At 49.0% G+C, this 21,862-nt stretch overlaps 1 protein-coding gene across 3 annotated transcripts in view; it reads right to left on the minus strand.

The window, feature by feature from the left end:
- TRIM13 (tripartite motif containing 13) overlaps positions 1-21,862 on the minus strand; it is a 510,415-nt gene that overhangs the window by 96,084 nt on the left and 392,469 nt on the right. Inside the window, exon 1 of one of the 3 annotated variants that reach the window (XM_069639815.1) lies at positions 5,757-6,161. The exons of 1 other annotated variant lie outside the window; for it this stretch is intronic. The gene's annotated coding sequence lies outside the window, so the exon portion shown is untranslated. Of the gene's footprint in view, positions 1-5,339; positions 5,712-5,756; positions 6,162-21,862 lie in introns of those variants that run through there. One more of the 3 variants, XM_069639816.1, reaches the window with a different exon arrangement.

Genomic DNA, 21,862 nt, shown 5'->3' on the forward strand with positions numbered 1-21,862 from the left:
TCATAGAACAACGAGATGCTGAAGAAATGCTCGACTGCATGGCTAAAAAGACCACTAGAGAATTCTGGTCGATCATAAATAACAGAGGCTCCGCACAAAGCCCTGCTGACCAACATGGCAACAGAAGCGCAGTGGACAACCCACTATACCAACCTGTTCGAGAAACAGACCCATATTCCTGAAGAACGACTAGAAAGAATGAAGTCCTGGAATAATGAGAGCTCTAGAGAGGACATCATGGATAACATGAAGCGCATTAGTTCTTCTAGAACCCCAGGCCCAGGCGGCCTCACAAATTACATGCTAAAACAAAATCCTGATGATTAGGCGGACTTCTGGACAGTTTATACCAACTCATACTGGCAGAATGTACCATACAAACGTCGTGGAAAAGCGCAGTCATCGTACCAATATTTAAAAAGGGCATAAGAACAGACCCCAAAAACTATAGCGCTATTGGATCTTGTAGGAAAAATCTTTGCAACTCAACTACAACACCATCTAACTGTCTGGATTAACCTGTTTGGAGCATTCGATCCTAGACAAACAGGATTCATCAGGAGAGTGGGCTCTAGTTTAAATCTATTGATGCTTAACTTACTTAAAATGGAGGCAACTAAGAATAAAAACTTAAATCTATCTTGTCTTCGTGGACTTAGCTCACAACTTTGACGGAGTTAATCGAGATCTTCTATGGTGGAAGATGAGGAACTGGAATTGCCCAATAGCCTTAATTATGGCAATTAAAGAACTCTATCCAAACACTGAGATCAGACTGCGCCTTGCTCAAAATGGAACATTATCAGCCCCAATAAGAACATCTCGTGGGGTAAATAAAGCTAGGGCACCCGCTGGGCTCGATCTTGTTAAACTTTTTTATAGCCGATATTGGAAGTTCTGTGAGTGGAGGTCAATCTTTCCCTCCGAAGAAAAATGGAAATCAACTGAGTTGGATGCTGTACGCTGAGGACATCGTCCTTTTGGACTTCACCCCAGTGAGGCTACAGCATAAACTAACGGCACTACAGAACTACATCTCCAATAATGGCTTAAAGATCAACGCTGCAAAAACAGAGATCTTTGAGATCAAAAATCTGAAAGGGCAGAAAGGGAATTCCCCAAAAAACAATTCACAGGAAGCTTGGTAAAGAACCATTAAAAAGTGTAACTCAAGCACAATACCTGGGAATAGTGAAACTCCAGCATCAACAATGCGCCAATGACTTGGAAAATTAAAACGAAGTGCAAACAATTAAATGCACAAGGTGCAATGATTAACAGAAAGTATGGAAAATTTACTCTAAAGGCGACTGTGAACTTTTACACAACTGAAGTGGTGCCAGCTCTAATTCATGGCGCTGAAGCAATGTTAGGATGCTCATATATGATATGGGCAAGTTGTGAACATAAATCCTACAACTACCCCCAGGAACCCCAACCACATGCATTTGGTACGAGCTTGGTCTTGTTTCTATCAACGCAAGAATCATCTGGAATACGTTGATATTATTTAGGAAAGTGATTGGTATGGATAATCTTCTGTAAGATTGGTATGGATAGTAAGATCCTGAACTCTGAATCAGACACAACAGAAACAATACTAGGCAGTTGGAAAAAGAGCTGTGAATATATCCTCATGAAATTAAATACCACTAGAGAGATGTTACAACAGAACTCGAATGCAGTAAAGAAAAAACTATGGATTGAAACTATCACCCAGAGAAGACGGCATAGATGTATGCAGTTGGAGGAACCAGAAGCCAGAGCATACAACAAGCTGGCAAAATACCTACAAAGGTTTCCGAGCAAACACCCGAGCGCCATCTTTATGAAGTTCCCATTGAACAGTTTTCAAAATGAAAGAGATAAAAAACTTGAGAGAAAAAAGTTCGCACAATGACAGCAGCTGCAGACTCTGCATGAATGCAGATGAAACGTTAAAACATATAGTTCTTGTAAAGACACCGGAGGGGGGTGTCTGTACTTCCACTCTCTATATGGTAGAGGAGAGGCACAGAGGACCCTGCCAAGATTCTCTATTATTGGTAGACGTGGTCGAGCAATCAAGGCCTAGCTTCTCAGGAGGTGATGCAGGCTGGTTCTTAAGTACAGTGTAGTCCCCAAGCACCCACAAAGGAATGTCCACACACTGTATCGGTTACAACACAGTCTTTATATAATATTCAAAGGTATATACAATATCACGATAACTCACTTTGTACTCTGAAAATCAGCAGTGGTAAATATATACAGTTCTAAAGTGGTACCACTAACGTTATTAGATCTCTTTAAAGTGCATCCAGTTAGAATGACACACAGATCAGAATAAAGAGGAAACCAGCAGTTGAGAGAGGAAGGAAAGCAAGACGGTTGAACAATTGGCAGAATACTGGCCCGGATACCTAGACACAGTTCTGTGTGGAGATCCCCCCATCTGGACAACCTATAAAGCAAAGATGTATCAAAAGCCCAGTCCATATATTGTTCACACTAGACTTTCCAATAGTTCTACAACCCCAAAGTACCTTGGCGTTGTAGCGTTCCTCGTCGGGGAATCAACGCCCTTCTTGAGTGCCCTCCCTTTAAGGCAGGAGTCACGGGTCGAACGTCCGACGGAGAACAGGTCGAGCTACGACGTTGAAGTGGCTGTGTCGTTCCTAGCGGTGATCGTTGACGGGGAAGCGTAAACGTCCTCAGTGTCGATAGTTCTGGACCGCAAAGAGTTTGAAGAACTGTGGCCCAGCAAGGGCATCGAGTTGTCGGCATCTCTGGGGTCTTTGGGTGGCAGGAAACCCACCGGCGGATGTTCCTCAGCGTGTCGACGATCAGGCCTTCTCTAGCAGGATACAGCGGCGACGATGGGGACGAGAGCGTCCTTGGATCAATGAAGTTCTTAGGCAATCGGGAGCACAGGAGCTCCGGTCGGCGATGGCGGTCGTCAACAGTGGCGGACAACAGTCTGGGTGCTTCTCTTTGGAGTTCCGCAGCAGTCCCCGTATCGGGTCGGTAGCCTGTCCAAGGTCTGTCTACCAAAGAGCTTTGGCAAAGGTCAGCTTGTGCACGATGGTCTCTCGTAGCTTGGGAAGAGGGCGCCTGACCAGGTCCTCTCTGAGTCAGTCCTTGGAGACACAGCAGCTTTCAGATTGTGAAGGAGAGCAACAGCAATTCTTCTCTTCCAGCAGGGCTTCAAGGTCAAGCATCAGTTTCACTCCAGTTACTCTTCGTAGTTTGGACTTCAGCTCTGAACACGATTCCTAGCAGTGAGAGGTCCCCAGATATACTGTTGATCTCCCATTCATTCCACTGGGTCACACTTAAGCATCCAATCACTACGAAGGGCATTCATGCAGGCAACCAATCAGGCACACAGTGCATTCAGGCCATTCACTTCTCTCCAGACACTCACAACAAGTTATGTGTATTGGGACAAGTACTGAGCCATTCAACACTTCATACTGCATTCATACCGGTTTCGGGCAGGGCTGTCTCAGTCATTGTGTGAAATTGTGTGAAATTGCACTGAATCTGCAACTGGGCCACTCTCACCGATCTCGGTCCTTGGCCCAGCCACTCTCCCCTTGCACTGCCTTCCCGGCAACCTCTGCACTGCGGGAATGTCTCTGTATCCCTACAGTCCCCCCTTCCCAGCACTTGTCTGCACTTACCTTGCACTTGCCACCAGCTGGCCCTTATTATTTATCTTCATTCTACTACCCCTGTACTGTACTTTCCCCTCTCCCCTTGCACTTTTCCCTTGCCCTCTACCCATGCACTTGCACGATCTGAATGACACCTGGCCTAGTAGGATCGTTGTCTGTCTTCCCTTTGTTCCCCCTCCCTGCCTCGTCATGCCTTGAAACACTTGTGTATAGGCGCGTTACAAATACCATATCATATCATAACCACCAGATACTAGACACCCACAACATAGAATGCGTATTTGTCACACACTCCACTCACCCAGGTCCCACCCACAGGCGTAACCACAACATACGGTCGTTGGGAAGGCTCCCCCACACTACCATATATGGAACTTCCACCCAACAGCCAGCCTGGGGGAAGGGACAGAGGCAGGGCTTCCCGGGACTTCGGGAAGATCAAGATAATAGGCGATGGAAGGCAAGAGGCCATGGGGGCCATTTTGTCTCCATCAGGAATCTACTGATTCCAATGACAGGGCCTGGGCATCCCAAAATGGAGGACGCTCAGGGCACCAGTCAATTCAGCAAGTAGCTGCCACCAGCCCGTACCCTGCTCTGTGGGCCACACACAGGTGCCCAAAAACATACACTAGGGGCACAGGGTTGCACCCCTACCCATGGGTGCCATAAGGGTATCCCATGGGTCTGTTCACCAAACTAAGAGAGAGAGCTGCACCGCCAGGACTCCCACATGAACTCCTGCGTGGAAAACACAATAAAAAGCAGTAAAGGACAAGGATACGGAGGACCTGTCCCTCCGATGCATTTCTAGCATCACAGTTCTACATTGCCCTTCAATGCAAACACTAAGAACAAGATATCTTGGGCCCGAGATCGCAAAAAGATCGGCCTGGAATAGCGAGGAATGGTGGTGTGCAATGTTGGAAGGCTCAAATAACCAAGTAACATTTGTATTCACTTTTTATTTGGAGCAAATGAACAAAAGGATGCTGGGCTAAGGCCCACAAAATGGAGAAAGAACTAAAGATGAATAAACATTTTCGTGATAAACCTCTTCGTATTCCTATGATAAAGACTAATGTATTAAGAACAAATGGGAAGGCTTTCTTCTTTTTCATGCTTCCTTATTTTTAAAAAGGTTTGTAATAAACTGTAATAAAAAATGTTTTATTTTTAAATACAATGGCTCTACTTTGATCACACTAAACAGGATGCAAAACGTGTATGTACCTTTGGCTAGTGATAACTGCATACTTAGTGATAATTGGCAACTAAAATGATGAGCTGTGTGTTTGTATAAATTGAGGCGACAAGTGACTTTTTATGGCTGGCTAGTAGCTTGGAAATTGAAATGTTTACCCCTTTTAAAAGGCCAATCTGCAGTAGAGGCTAGGTGGGCGAGAACGGACCTCTTCACTCCCCTACTTACAATACCTGTCTGCATGGCTCCTTCTTAAGCCGAATGATTCTGTCCGGTGTAGTCAAACTAAACTAGTGGGGAAGACTGCCCTGCCAGAAGCTGTCATGGCTAAGCCTGATACTGACTTCCATTAAGCTCGTGCTGTTTGAGTAACTTCAGCATCCGCATGGAAACATAATCTGTCCTGTGAATTGTGCATGTTTGGAAGCCTAATTCTCAGGACACTCCACCCTGCCCTAGTAGCACCCATGACTCACCTAGATGATAAATACTGGAGCCGAGCCCGAGTTCTGTTCGTGAGGACACGTTGTCGCAGAAATTGACAGCTTCCTGCACCGTTTGCTTCTTGTAACGCTCACCGGTAATCCAAAGCTTCAAACAAAAAAATCCATCTTCGAGGTCTATAGAATAACAATAGATCAGCTGAGGCGAGCCGATGGTCAGATTCGACCAATACGACCGCGACATACTGATTACTGTTCATGGAGGTCAAATTAAAATTGCATTTAAAAGAGTGTGTGCTTCCATTAGTAAAGACGTAATTGAGATAGGAAAGGAGGTCAGGTTTCTACTTCCGCGTGATCCGTTTTGATTAAACCGTCACCTACTTTAACTGGGACATTTAACCTATTGTTTCTACTAGCGCCACCCACTTTTGGTCTTTGTTACGTTACCTGGAATTGCCTAGGAGCTCCCGTTTAGTCCTCGCTCTCTCTGCGGGTTTTCCTGTGTGATCCTCTGCCCCGTGCATTTATCGACAGACTGCACGGTGTTCGATGCGGCTCTACCGTCACAGTCTATCAGCAGCCCCAGTGCACGCTACCTCTGGGTATCCCCTCGCAGTGATCACTTCTTGGCGATCTCAGTGTCATGGCGAGGGGGAGGCACTGGCGTATTGGCTAGCACGGCACGCAATACACACAAGGCACACATGCCTACACCGCCCCACCCCCGCTGGCAGCTGCATCCAGCTCTCTCAGCAACATAGGCTCCTCCCAGGGCACCACCAGAAGTCCTGCCAAAGGGGATACGCAGGAAGTCTTCGCTGGAGCAAGTAGGGAACTGAGAGTGCAAAGGCTGGCAGCTGAAAAACAAGCGATATGTTTTCGACATATGAAGTGACTCAGAAATGCCGCGTTTAAAGCATAGCTTTGTTATGCAGGTTTTAATTTTACTTTTAATGTGAATGTACCAGACTGGGTTTACAGACCAAGGAGCGATAATTTTTAGAGTTTCAAAAACAGGACGTGATTTAGATGGTTGCCACTGTGTATCGGGAAAGGACGCCACACGAAATGAGGAACGCAGCCAAATGTAACGGCAACCACCGTCTTTATTCTATGTCAAGACGGAGGCGAGCATTAAGCTTCCTTTCATCTTCTTTATTTTCTACTCTCGAGCAGTTTCAACAAATATAACTTTGTAAACTTTCAATGAAAATCTTTTCTTTTTTTTTATTTTTTAAAACAAACTTCAAATCCCATCAATCCTGTAGTCCCCTAGTCTCTGGTCATGTGACCTAGTCCTTCCTGTTCCTCTGTCCTTCCTCTTCTTTTCCTGCTCTCCACAAGATAAGTACCAGTTTATGTTAGCTCCATAATGTTCGCTTAACTGCCTTAACAGAACGTGTTTTATGTCATTAACGTATATGGAATTGTACACCGTAGACAGTGATAGAATAAACATGTATAGTAGAGCGCACGAGCGTTGGTGATTTAGTATTTAAAGCAGTAGACAGATTCGGAGGCCCCGTGTCGTAATGCACGACACCTCGGGGGCCTGCCGAACCCCCTAGAAGAGCGCAAGTACGCAGCCCCCACCCTTGGAAGGGTGGAGCTCTACGCAGGCGGGAGACTTCCTGCGGGCCAAGCAGAGGAACAACCCCCACCTCTCACGAAGGCGGCCACGTGCAGCGAATACGCCAATAGGAGGCACAGCGCGCTTAGCAACCAATCCTTCCTGCGCGGGGGCGGGACTTTAGACAGCGGAGCCGCACGATTAGAGAGTATTACCAGTCATAATCTGAAATATATATCCTGCAAACATACATGCTCTATAAGGAAGGTGCAGCCTCAAGCAAAGTGAATCAGTGGACGCGCCACTACACCTAGACGGGTATTGATTCAGGCACCGGCCAGAACACTGTCAAACTTCGAGTGGAGCGAAGAGGAGCAGGAGGCAGTCTACCAAGAAGACCTAGCCTATAGCTTCAAAGAAGTGCTGGGAGATTCACTGACAGAGGCAGTGGCCCAAGGATTGCGGCCTTTACAAGAAAGGCTAGATACCATAGAGCTATTCCTGAGCCAGAAGGAAGATTGCACCAAGCAGGAAGAAAGCGCATCCACAAGGGTAACGTTTAACGACCCTATGGGGTGTAACAGGGCCCGGAAGAGCAAAGACTCTTCTGACCCCCCAGGCCAAACGACAGGGGCGGGTACAGGGGCCCTAGAGGCTACGGACGCGTTCCCCAGACTAAAGGAAGCGTTCATGAAAGATTCTCAGGTGCCGAGCCTCCGGACCCCCTACCCAGGGGAAGACAATATGGGTTGTACAGAGGTGGAACCCCCAGAAGGCTTCCCAGACGAGGAACCGCCGATATCCCCCACATCCACTCAAGCGGATGCAGATAATGAAGGGGATGAGGGGAGCCAGCCTCTGCCTAAGAAAAGGCAACAAAAACTCCACCACTTAGAAGAAGATGAAACGGCAGATATGTTCCAACTGGAAGAAATCAGGAATCCGAGATCCTCGGAGTGGGTACCATCGCCGGGAGTGGCGAAATACATGACGCAGAGATTGAGGAAAGCTCTCGAAAAAGGTCAGACAAAGACTGAGGGCTGAATGCCCAAGACCAGACCTGCCAGGCAAGGTCGCGGAAGCCCCGGAATTGGACCCTAAAATGTTGTCGTTCGTCTCCAAATCGAACAGGGACCCAAGGAATGGCATAGACCGCTCCTGGAGAAATTGCCAAGAAAAACTCCTCGACCTAGCAGCTCCTCTAGCCAAGATAATGGACCTAGCCGAGCGAGCCAGAGATAGAGGCGAGGAGGTAGACCCAGGAGTCCTAGCGAACTGGGCCCAACGAGCCGTATGTATACTAGGAAACGCAAACTGCGCGATTTCATCGGAGCACAGGAGAGGCCTCCTTTTGAAAATTGACCGTAAACTAGGAGACCTGTCGTCATACGAAGCCGGCGAGGCAGCTCAGGGCCTGTTGTTCAGAGAGACATTTGGTAAGGAGATGGGGAGGTTCGTAGGGACCTAGACCTCCCTGGAGAAAGCACAGGCTTTGATGAAGAAGATTTTCCCAGGGAGAGTTTTTGGCGGGACCGGTCGCTACAGAGGTCGCTCGACCGGTCGATACCAAGCATCTAGAAGGCCTCAGAACAACAGAAACCAATACTGGGAATCCAGGCAGCCTGATACCTTTTTTCCCCCAAGAGGCCGCTTCCCTAGAGGAAGACGGGGCAGAGGACAGGGAAGAGGACAAAACTTCCCCACAGGTGAGAATTTACATATCCGCCAGTAGGGGGGAGGACAGCTATATTCTGGGAAAACTGGCGCTCGCTTTCCAGCGACGCTTGGGTCCTTCAAACAGTAAAAGGCATGTGTATAGAATTCACAGAGACTCCCGTTCAGGACCAAGCGCTGCGCCCCGTAGTCACGACACTGACCGAGAAAGAGCTGCTAGACACAGAATTGCGAAGCCTAGCAGAGAAACGGGCGATCGAACCATGCATAACGCCGCCAAGATTTGTGAGCAACATGTTCCTGGTTCACCGGAAAGACAAAGTGAGACCAGTAATAAATCTAAGACATGAACAGCTGGGTGGCCTACAACCACTTCAAAATGGAAGGAATCCACCAGCTCAGAGATACGCTCAGACAGAACGACTGGCTGGCGAGGATAGACTTGAAAGACGCTTATCTTACGATTCCTGTACAGAGGGATTTCTGTCCGTTCCTAGCATTCGACTGGGACAGGCAATTATGGCAGTTCGCAACGATGCCATTCAGGCTCTCCTCGGCGCCATGGGCATTCACGAAAGTGATGAAGCCTGTAGCCGCAGCGATAAGAGGAAAAGGAATTTGCATGATTATATATCTAGACGACATCCTACTGAGGGCCGACAGCAGAGAGACCCTAGTCTACCAGACCGACTGGGTAGTATACCTCTTAACCTCGTTAGGTTTCCTAGTGAACCGAGAGAAGTCGGAGATGACTCCGGCGAGGAGGATAGAATTCCTGGGGTTTGTTATAAACACCAAGTCGGCGACATTGGAACTCCCAAACAAAAAGATCAGAGACATAAAGAGAGAAATAAGGGCATGTTTCAGCAAAACGAGCACATCACTCCGCACCATAGCGAGAGTAGTAGGCTTACTAGCGGCATCAATACAAGCAATTTTCCCAGGGCCATTACACTACCGAGGGAGCCATCTTCGGCGACCGCCCAGACTTGATAATAGAGTCAGATGCCAGCAGAGCAGGCTGGGGAGCCCGTTGCGGGGATCTCCAGACAGGAGGGAGATGGAGCGCATCGGAACTCCAATTACACATAAACTGCCTGGAGTTACTAGCCGGATCCTTTGCGATCAGGGCATTTACGAAAGGGAAAGTGAACTCCTGTATTCTGCTGAAAATGGACAACATTTCGGCAGTCAAATACATCAACCATTTAGGAGGAACAAGATCCAAATTACTGGCGGAAATAGCCAAGGATTTCTGGCATTCCTGCCTAGAATCAGGGATCTCGGTAGTAGCTGAATACTCACCAGGTTCGTTGAATGTAGTAGCGGACTGGAACTCCAGACATCTCTCAGACTCCACCGACTGGATGCTGGACCGGATGATTTTTCAGAAACTGGAAAAGATCTGGGGCCCAATATACACAGATCTGTTTGCGTCCAGGCTGAACGCTCAGAAAGATTCTGTCATGATGCCTACCCCCGGGAGCCCAGACCAAGTCCAGCAACCCCGGAAGCAGGCATCAAGTTATCCCAAGCAAGCCCAACAACCCCCGCTAGGGGCTATTTGGGTGCAGTCCAGGCTCATATGGAGGGTCAGTCCTGGTGCCATAGGCGCCAGGCTCATAGATTAAAACTTACCTGATGCAGACCATGTTGCAAACTTACCTGATGCAGACCATGCTGCAAGAGCTCCAAGCCAAACGAGGCTTAGAAGGGACTATTTTACCTAGGGACTATTTTTTTTACTCGGGTGGGGCTGGGGAGGAATACTTACCTGGCACTACTTTGGCGGCTATTTAAGCCACGCCCGAAGAGCAACACACGCTTCGCGTTATTCTGCATCCAGCAGCGTAACGCTCACCGTGCCTGCAAGTCTGCATCCAGTCATATGCCACGCCCGCCTCGAGTTTGGAGCTCCTAGAAAAAGGGAGAAAGGAGAAAAGTTTAGAACAAGAGCAATACCTTTGATCCTTACCTGAATTCCTGATCCATCGTGCCTTCGAGCTGGAAGAAAGAAGTTATTTTATGCGCGTCGCCTCGCCTGCTGCAGCGCCGCGCTGAACTCACCGGCCTTCGCAGCATCTTCACATTTCACCGCATCCTCCTGCATGTTACCGCCACACTCCGGCACCTAAGGAGAAGACAAGAATAGCAAGGTGAGCCAAGGGAATACACAGAGGAATACCACCGATAGACTTACCTGATTTTACCACCGGGGGTACTATTCTTCACGGGTCGGCGCAGCTTCCACTGCATCCTAACCGAACCCCGGCCCCTAAGGGGAAACAAAAGGACAGCAAGGTGAAACAAGGGACTAACAAGGGGAACCCTCCTCACCACAAAAGACTTACCTGATTTTACCGCCAGAGGCATTATTCCCTGAGACTTCATACTTTCTCTCAGCGCCTGAATAAGGGAGAAAGCAACAGGTTACATATGGACATTATTTTATCGAACTGTGTTGGATAATACAAATCCTTACCAGAACATTACCGCTTGCCACAAGGAACTCTTCAGTAGGGTCAAGCTGCAACCTGCAAGGAATCGGACAAGAGTGAAAGCCAGGCATTTGAACTCTTACGAACTACATACTTACGGCGTCTTGCCGGGAATATCAGAGTCAATATTGTCCTGGAACTCACCAATTCCTTCGAGCCAGTGAAGCAACTGGTTATCTACGCGCCCCTGCGCTCAATGCAGGATGGAGAGCTCATCTTTTCAAATCATCAGGTGAGACTATAAGAGGGAACATCCAAGGTGATCAGTGGGGAGAACAGTGGGGTGGGGGGATTTACGCTCAACTCCACGGGTGGTTAATTCCCTTTCTCTACTTGCAGAAGAGTATTCCTAAGGGCCAAGCAAACGAAGCTAGGTGGGCCAGTCTAGTCCGTCATCTCGGCCCTACACGTCATATTGGTGGAGACCGCAGCAGTCCAGTCCAGATTGACGCCACTGTGGGAGCCAGGTGAGCGTAACAGGTTCTTCAGTTGGAGATTGGACCCAGCAGCAGCCGGAGTGTACGCTTTCCTACAAGATTGGAGGGAGCAGACACTCTACGCTTTTCCCCCATTCATAATGATGAACCGAGTGCTAGCAAAGGTACGCAGAGAGACAGCGAACCTGATAGTAGTGGCTCCGATCTGGAAATCACAAGTATGGTTCCCAGTACTCATGGAGCTATTGGGAGATTACCAGAGAATCTTGCCCAAGGAGAACGCCTCCTCACGGACCCAGCTGGGTCATCGCACCCTCTGAGAGTGAAGGGGACACTGCCATTGATGGCGTGCAGGATAGCAGGAGACGCTGGAATCTCCCGGGTATTTCGTCACAGGCTGCAAGCCTCATCGCCGAGTCGTGGGCTCCATCAACTCGAAGGAGCTACGACGTAGCTTGCAACAAGTGGCCGATGTGGTGCAGAAGGAGAAATATTCATCCCGTTTCTGCCCCTCTAGTTGAGATCTTGAATTTCCTAGCAGAACTCCTCCAGGACGGCAAGGCATACAGAACAATAGGGGTATACAGATCTGCGATCTCAGCAGGTCACCTACCCGTGGAAGGAGTACCGGTGGGAGAAAACGTAGCAGTAATACGGCTACTAAGAGGAATAAGATTCAGGAAACCACCGCAGCCAAGATATGAATCTTTATGGGACATAGCAGTAGTATTGAAACTATTTGCGGACTGGCCCGATAACAAGTATTTGTCCCTAGGACAGCTGTCCGAAAAACTGGTCATGCTATTATGCATGGTGTCATGCAGGAGAGTAGCAGATGTGAGAGTCTTAGAAGTGAATAGGAGAACGTACGGACCGGAAGGCGTGACGTTCAGCTTAGCCAGAAGAACTAATACTGACTCTAGCACTATCACGTACCCGTACATGCAAGAGCACCCGAAATGGTGTGTAGCGGCATGTATAAAGGAATACGAAAATAAAACAGCCGAACTAAGAACGGCAGGGACAACTCAGTTATTAATTGCGCGCAGAAAGCCACACAGAGGAGTAGCAACGGCCACAATAGCACGTTGGGTCAGAAACATCATGAGCTTAGCAGGCGTAGACATGACAAGATTCGGAGCACACTCAGTTAGAGGAGCGATGGCCTCGAAAGCACTAGGACTAGGCGCAACGTTATAAGACATCATGAAAGCCACAGACTGGGCTAGAGATACGACATTCAGAACGTTTTACTACCGACCTATTAATGCAATAGCAGAAGTAGTAGTAAGAAGCTTTGAACAAGCTTAATGCTCGCCTCCGTCTTGACATAGAATGAAGATTCCCCCTGCTAATAGCGCAGGGAGTTCTTCATTCTATTAAAGACAAGGAGGCGAGCATTAAATTCCCATCCCGAATACACAATGAATGCAATGATGAAATAAAGGATGTGAAGTACTGTTGATAATTAACATGGCTATTTCTTCCTGAATAGGGTGTGTATTCCCGCCCTAACATACACAATTTTGTTTCTTATTGACCTTAGGGATGAGCAAAAGAACAGCTGAAAGCCCTACTCAGATCAGGTCGCCTGGAACAAACTCGCAAGTTCGTATGTGAGAAATCAAGCCAGCACAAAGCAGGAAGTTCAGCACAAGTTCAGCAGTTGGGTGCGCAGTTAAAGAGAGATGACAGTTCACGCAGTCAAAGAAGAGGAAGGACAGAGGAACAGGAAGGACTAGGTCACATGGCCAGAGACTAGGGGACTACAGGATTGATGGGATTTGAAGTTTGTTTGGAAAAAAAAAAATAAGTAAAGATTTAAATTGAAAGTTTACAAAGTTATGTTTGTTGAAACTGCTGGAGAGTAGAAAATAATGCTCGCCTCCTTGTCTTTAATAGAATCAAGAGCTCCCTGCGCTATTAGCATGGGGAATCTTCATTCTTTCTATCTTCGACTGCCTCTACGTCCGGTCCCTTCCTATCCTCTCCCTTATTCCAGCCTCCGCCCTCCCTCTCACACATGCAGAGGTGTAGCCAGGATTATCTAACAAGGGGGGCCTGAAGCTAATGCAGTTGGGCCAGCCTAGTTATTCCAGCCTCCGCCCTCCCTCTCACACATGCAGAGGTGTAGCCAGGATTATCTAACAAGGGGGGCCTGAAGCTAATGTAGTTGGGCCAGCCTGGTGACATTAACATCTGTAAATGCCCACACAGCGCTGTTGAGTGAGCATTTACAGATTTTGGGTGTGCCTTGCCAGCTCAGGCCCAACCCTCTCTACGCCTCTGCACACATGGTCTCGACTACACCTCTCTCAAAAGTATATAACTACATTTCTTCAACCCATCTACAAGGCCTCTATCTCTCTTCCTTATCTTTATTGCTCAACATGCTGCTCCCGATCTTGTCTTTCCCCTGTTTCCTGACTTTCTTCGCTCAATGCTTTCCTCTCTTCTGGGCACTGTACCAGGTCGGGATCATCTCTTACTTTATCTCCTGCTCTCCTGAAGTGTTGTAATTGAGAAGCATTTCTTGTCACTGTTATAATGGTGTCGGCGCTCCTGCTTGTGTATGACTGGGGGGGGTGGCCAGGCCGCTGTGCGCGCCAACCGCAGCGCGCTGAAAAATGCATCATACTCCTGCATTGCTTTGCCCACGACTGTCCTCCAGCATGGAGAACGTTGCAGCGTTTATCATGCGTCACCAAGTAGACATGGTGACGTAGACAGAACATTCCTCGTCCCCATGAAACAACAAATTACATTCTACACATGGTATATCATTCAAGTCTTTACTCGCGCACATAGTCACTTAACTTGTCCAGCAGCCTCACAGCTGTTCTCAGGTGGTTTCAGCTGTGCTGCCGTCTGGTCAGGCTCGGAGGAGGGCTGGATGGCTGCTGTTCGGTCACTCCATGTCCTGGGTTGCCACTAGGGTCGGAATCGGGGTTCTCACCTTCCCCTTGTCTTTGTCGGGATGTCCCCTGTCATGAGGATCACCAGTTTGGTGCCAACTCTCCAGTTGTACTAGCTCCCTTGTTGTTGGTTCTCCTTCATCACTGTCGTCCCTTCTCAAGTCACTACTTTCTTTCCACAGTGTCTTAGGGACTTGCTTAAACCATGAGGCGTTCTGGGTGAGCAGCTTCCCGTTCTTACTTGCTGTAACCATGGTTCCTTTCCATCACAGCAATGTCCAGGGTTCGGTCTCAAAAGTACTTGCTAGCTTTGACCTTGATGGGTTCCGGAGTACTAGCACTTGGTCCCCAGCTTTGGTGTATGACTTCCTGGCTCGTCTCTTGCGACTCATGTGTTCATTCATCTTCCTTCTCTTTTCACGTGTTTCACTTTTGTCTATCGACTTGGCTTTGTTCCGGCTGTTGTGCGATATGGAGGATCGTAGCATGGCCGAAACATGATGTCGGCTGGGGTTGTGTGGGGTGTTAGTCGATAATTGTGGAGGAATCTGAACAGTTCTAGTTCCCACGGGGCCGATTGGGACGTTGCAATTCTGAGGACTTTGTTCAGTGTCTTCATGAATCGTTCGACATCCCTGTTTGCTTGGGGCCATCTTGGCATGATGAGGTGGTGTGCGATCTGGAGATCTTCCATGTATTTGGCAAGCTCAGCCCCTGGAAAGGTGGTCCGCTGTCACTCCTCAGCTGCTTTGGCAGTCAGTGGGTTGCAAACATTCTTCCAGCGCCAGTATGACAACTTCCGCTGCTGTAGAGCAAACAATCTCAACCTCTGGGTAGCGAGAATGCTCGTCGATGATGACTAGGCGTTAGGTAACCTCTTGTACTCTACAGAAGTCGGCACACACCGATTCCCATTGGGATGTGCTTCTCGGTGCGTTTTGGATGGGTTTGTGCTTTGGCAGGGCTCCAGTGGATAGGCACAGGAGGCAAGTTGTGACCACGTCTTATATTTTGGAGTCAATGTGGCAGAACCATACACAGTCATTGATTATGGCTTTTGCGCGCACCATGCCCTGGTGTCGTTCTTGTGCCAGTTCAATTATCCTCCCTTTTAGGGACGAGGGGATCACATTGCGGACCCCCCCTTAGGATGAGGCCTTCCTCTGTGATCGATAGTTCATTGCATATAGTGAAGATGCCCGTTAGGAATTCTCTTGCTGCGCAGTGCGGTTGTGGTTGTGTTGGAGGAACTTCTTCCACGCCCATCCCAGGATGGCTTTCTTCGTCAGGGTGCAACATGGGCCGTCATTTGGGGCTTCAATTAGCTCTGGTATGCTTACCGCCTTGGGCTTCGCTGTATCCACATGGAGCAGATGTGTTCTTCTGCCTCATGTGACTCTGCTATTTCGGACTCTGTGGCAGCTCTTGGGTGTCTTGACAAGAAATCCGTGGGGTTGTCCGCTCCAGGCTTGTATATATGGTCAAAGCCATATTGTTGTGGTGGGCGCTCGAGAGCTGCGCCAAAATAGCTGCTCTTCTGTGAGCTTCTGAATGACCCACCGACTATCCTTCATTTATACTGCCCATCATTACACGGTTTACCCTGCAAAGCTTGTGCGGGCAACCCTGGGATTGAAGGGAGCCAGTTTGCAAAGTTTTGCTCGGCCCTGGGTCCTTGAAGAAGCAGTGGCGACGGCCTGGCCTCCTGCAGAGCCCGCAGCAGAGAGGCCTCAGGAGGGCCGCAGCAGCGGGGCCGGTGTGAGGAGTTTAACCACAAAGGTCTTGGTCATCCGGCCCCTACAGTGGAAACACCTGAAGTGAGCAGCCTTTCGGAGTTCCTCCCTCACTCGCTGTAACTACTGCGGATGCCCCTCTGTACCGGTGTCGGCTACAGAGTGTGAGGGAGGGACGCCTGACGGGACCTCGGCGGTGGGGGGTCTGTGAGCCCACGCTCGAGGAAGTGAGCTGCGGCTCGAGAAGAATCGGTGGCCGTCTCCAGGTGAAGGAAACCCAAATTGAGGGACGAGCAGTGCATGTAGCGGGAAGCCACGTCGGCCCCTCCTCTGCCCGGGCTGTGTTGAGGTGTTGGACACCCTTGCTCTGCCTGCGGTGGGGATAGTGCACATTGCTCCGGTATCGTTGTGGCACACTGGGATCTGCTGGCGTACTGCCGGTCATTGGGCTGCAGACTTCTGAGGAATAATACAGCTGGGGCACACAACTGAGGAGGAGTAGGAGGTTGGTGTGCCCCCCCTCCCAACCCATGTAGTGGACACATCTCTGACTCACCTGGTAAGGGGACAGATGGGGCTCAGATAACATGGCCCATAGGTGGATCACGAAGGACCAAGGCCATCTAAGTCCTCATATATATGAACACAGGTGGAGGCAGCTGGATTGGTGGTGGTGCCTCAAGGAAGTTGGCTCCCACTGCTGAGAGGGGGACTTGGAGGAGCACTGTGTAATCAGAATCTGTGGGGGAGGAGTGGCCTCCATCCAAGCAGGACGTATACCGATCTACCTACCCCGGGGACTTGACGTCGCTGCAGGACGCCCGGAGCACCTCTGGACGTACCACACAACCATGGATGCACTGACTAAGTTGAAATCTGGGGGATTAACGATGCATCCTGCTGGTGGCGGTCTGGTCCAACCAGCGGCATCCAGGCCTAGACTGCTGGAGGCACTTATTTGGCTCTAATGTGAGACGAAAGGCCCAAGGAACATCAGTGAGCCCATGGACTAGTGATAAATCAAGCGCCTAGTTGGAGCCCTTACCCCTGTCATGGCCGCAGGGGTGAGGGGTGTGTGCCAGACAGGGGACGTAAGACCCGTGGCCCTTCGGCTAACTTCCAGTGCTGCAAGAGGATGAGGAAAAGCGACAGAACCCAATCCAGGGACCCCTTGGCCAAACCGTCCCAGTCAAAACAAATGACCAGAAGACAAAAGGAGGTGGAGGAGGAGATGGATCCACGGTCCGAGCCATCCTCTGACACCTTGAGAGATATAAAAGGGATCCTAACACAGTTACAATCGGGGATTATCTCTCTGGATAGGAAACTTGACACGCTCACCTGCAAAGTTGACAACATGCAGGTCAAGTTGAACAGACATGGCGACTGGCTGGATGAGGCAGAACAGCGTCTATCCACGGTTGAAGATGGATCAGCATCATCTGTAGAGGAACTAGTACAACGTAAGAAAGCAGTCAAAGAACTGCAGGAGAAACATGACAATCTGGAATCCAGATCCCGAAAAAACAATCTCAGGATCCTAGGGGTGCCAGAGGCTATGGACAAGAGGCCTATGGAACAATGGGTGGAAACAATGCTCGGCGAGGTGCTAGGGGCAACAGGTTTCTCGTCCTCCTTTGTGGTAGAAAGGGGGCACCGTATACCAAATGGCCACCCACCGGTACCAGAGCGCCAACCAGGCAGATTATTGCAGACGACTTAATTACCGTGATCGAGGCTGCACGCTCCAGAGAACTAGGCACCCTCAGTTACGGAGGTGATCAGATCCGGATCGTCCCAGATTTTTCCAACAAAGTTCAAGCAGAAAGGAAGACATTTATAGCAGTGAAAAAAAGGCTACATGCAAAAGGATGCAAATACACTGTGCTGTTCCCGGCACATCTATGAGTGGGGCACCAGGGCAAGGCCATGTTCTTCCAATCACCTGAAGAGGTGAGTGAGTTTCTGGACAGTATGGACGATGGTGCCAGTCTGATGAAAGAGAGAAAAGGCACCAGCACGCAGGAAGACCAGGAGAGGCCGGTGACACACGCTTCACTCAAAGGCCTATTGGGAGAGATAGTAGAGAAAATCAACAATGCGGGGCAAAAACAATTCGACGCATTAAGAGAAGATCTGGCCGGTGGAATACCAGAAATAAGGAGAGACATCAATAAGATCGAGGAAAGATTGGAGACCAACGAGAGGGCCATCCAAGAACTAACAGAAGACACCAGGAAGGCTGACACCGTATTGGAGACCCTGGCAGTGGCCACCCACAACCTTGAGCTAAGGGCTGAAAACCTGGAAAATAGGTCCAGGCGATCCAACTTACGGGTGAAATGCTTGCCAGAGGACACCCAAGACAAAGATCTAACGCAAGTCATGCGGTCCATCTTCGGGGACCTGTTGGAGGCCGGGCACAGCGCGGAAATCCAATTTGACAGAATCCACAGAGTGGGCTCGAAACGCCTGGAACTGGGGGCGAGACCAAGAGATGCCCTTGTGGCTCTCCACAGCTACTCCCTAAAGGAACAAATTCTGGAGAAGGCCAGAAAGGCAAACCAAGTCACCTACAACGAGGCGGACATCTATTGATACCAAGATCTATCCCAAACTATCCTTAATAGAAGAAGGCGCATGGGCCCAGTTCTGGCCCATCTGAGAACCCAACAAGTTCGATATAGGTGGTGGCACCCATTCGCGCTGAGCTTCAGCTGGCAGGGAAAGCACCATAAAGTAACCACATGTGAACAAGGCGCAGCTATACTTGGTATCGAAGAAGAAGGTCAAGCACCACGCCCCCTGCTACCCAGCCAACCTAACGCCCAGAGGCCATGGGAATGGACAGCGGTAGAGTCCAGAAGACCAAAGAAAGGGGGAAAACAACCCCATCTTGGGAGCTAGCCACCTAACAAAGACCCCAACAAACCGGGGTACCCGGACGAGAGCAGCAAATCATCTTACATCGAGGCTCGGCCCTACAGCTATTGCATGCCTTGGAGGGCGCACAATAAAATTAATTTTGTGCTGGAGCGATAAGTAGCAGACAAGAAACTATATTCTTGCGGGAGGGAGGGGAGGGAACGGAGTGTTGGAATGGGAGTGGGATATCCTGTGTGGGGAAAAGCTGGGCATTTACTATGGTCTAGCTCTCGTGACCACAAAACGAGGGGGGCTGAGGGCCAGCTGGACCCACCCAGCAAGGGGAAGGGGGGAGGAGGGGAGAGTGGGTTAGGGGTAAGGAGATCCAGATACAGCAGTTAGAGGAAGAGTTTGACCGACCACGACAGCAGAGGGGGGTGGGGGGGTGCTCCCGGGAGAGCCGGGCCATCCGTTCAGACAATAATAACTCATGGAACCAAATATGGCAAGGCCGGATCAACTAAAGGTGATATCACTAAACGTTTACGGTCTTATTTCCCCGATCAAAAGGAAAAAGGTGGAGAGATTCCTGAGAAGGGAGCAACCACACATAATAACCTTGCAAGAGACCCACATACAGACACTGGACATGCATAGGGTTAAATTCTGGGGTTATAGGAGAATCCTTCAGGCCACACAATCCAGCAAAAAAGGGTGGTGGGGGTCTTCGTAGCTTTGAAGGACGGGCTTGATTTAACCGAAAAGGGAACGGAGAAGGACACTTAGGGGAGGTACATGGCAGTTGCACTGGAAAGGAGAGGAGAGGCCTACACGATGTATTGCGTCTATTTGGCTATAAGGGAAGAACACCAACACTTATGTCTCCCCAGCTCCTTCTCGCAATAAAAAATAATTGGACTCAGACTAGCAGAAGAGATACACACACACCATATAAGGTTATAAAAAATGGCTCAATATGGGCTGTTTATTCTTATTATATAGCTAATAATAAACAAATAGAACACTAACACATACAAACATTTATTTATATGCGGATAGATTAGAATATAAATGTCATCACAGTTATCCAGGAAGCAGCAGAAAACTTCATCTTGGCCACCAAACAACACTGCTTAGTCCCTCAGCAGGTAGGCAAAGAGGTTGCTATGGTCAACGGGGTGTGAAGCGGAGCGTCCTCCCTATCAGCGAGACTGCAACACCCGGGGTTCAACATCCAACGACCATCTTTCCATGATGCCCTCTCCTTTATGGGGCACCCCCCTTCCAAATTGCGTTCTGCCCTCGGCCGAAAAGGCAGACCACAAGTCGAAGAGACAAAGGGTGGAGAAATCCAGTTGAAAGTGGAAAAACCCAGCGCTTCTCTACTTGCATGCATTCCCAGACCCCTTATCGTGCAGCTGCAGCGCGCTCCAACTCCCATTCTGTATGTGTCCTTCACTGGACAGTACAATAACTATACTCTGTAGTCAGTCCGTTTGCAAAATATCTATGTGACCTTGCTCTGTTTTCCCTGCTACTTGTTCATTCTGTGAGGCCCACGGAACGCAGAACTTATTACTGCAATGGTAGACGAGTATTCAAAATGGCTGCGCATCAACGCCATGTTATTCTGGCTTGCATTTTACACACTAGCATTACAGATTGCGATCCTTTACGCACCAACCACAGGCCAAGACGCCTACATACTTAAAGCACTCACACGATTAGATAACTTTGCAAGATCTCCGGTCATCTTAACGGGGGACTTCAACCTAACCTGGGACCCCTCCAAAGACAGGAGCACGAACCCACAGTGGTCTCCTGTGCGCTCCTCAGGGGACCTTAAGCGGAAATTCCAAGAACTAGCGTTAGTGGACACATGAAGGGAAATGCAGGGAGATAGGGAGGGATATATTGTAATGCGCTCCTAGCCGGAACCTCCCAAAAAAACTTATCTAGGCTCCAAACCACTCAAAACAACGCTCTCAGAGCAGCCCTCAGCATACCTAAAAGAGAACACATCACACAAGCCAGAATAGCAGCTCATTGGCTCCCAGTCAAAGACCGTATCTCCTTCAAAATTCTAACAACCACCCATAAATGCATCAACCTCACAGCTCCCTCCTATTTATCTGACACGATAGGTAGATACCAATCCACAAGACCTAGAAGAGCACAATACACGAACCAACTAGCAATACCTCGCATCAACAGAACCAAAGCAGGAGGTATAGGCTTCCCTTTCCTCGCACCTAAACTCTGGAATTCCCTTCCTACTGACCTCAGAGCTGACACATCTCTATTCTCCTTCCGAAAAAAGCTTAAAACTGCCCTATTCAACTAAACACGATTTCATGTACTCCTGCTGCTCTGGCACATCTGCAAAAAAGTATATCTACTTGAACTGTATGTAACTAAGCAAGCAACTCTGTAACTAGCGCCACGATGCCTTCGGTCTGTTGTGCGCTCAACAAATGTGAATAAATAAATAAATAAATAAATAAATAAATATACATTTTACTCCCATGCGCATTAGTCGCACTCCAGGATCGATTATACATGGCTGTCCAGATCGCTGATCGGTAAGGCGACAGACTTAACTCTAGGCGCGATCACCCTCTCCGATCACACCCCAATGTCCCTATCCATAAAAAGGAACAGGGGCCCTCCCGGCCTCTGCAAGAGGAGATATCCGACCCAGCTCTTTAAAGATACAATACTAGCGCGAAAAGTGGCAGAAGAAGTGGAAGCCTTCAACGAGAACAATAAGGTCGGGGACACTACCTGGCAAATTTGGTGGGTCGCATTAAAAGCAACAATAAGAGGCAGGATAATAGCCATAAAAGCAATACGAGCAAGGG

The sequence above is a fragment of the Ambystoma mexicanum genome, chromosome 7q (genome assembly GCF_040938575.1).
Source record: "Ambystoma mexicanum isolate Mex_15411 chromosome 7q, UKY_AmexF1_1, whole genome shotgun sequence".
In the NCBI taxonomy this organism is placed as follows: Eukaryota; Metazoa; Chordata; class Amphibia; order Caudata; family Ambystomatidae; genus Ambystoma; species Ambystoma mexicanum.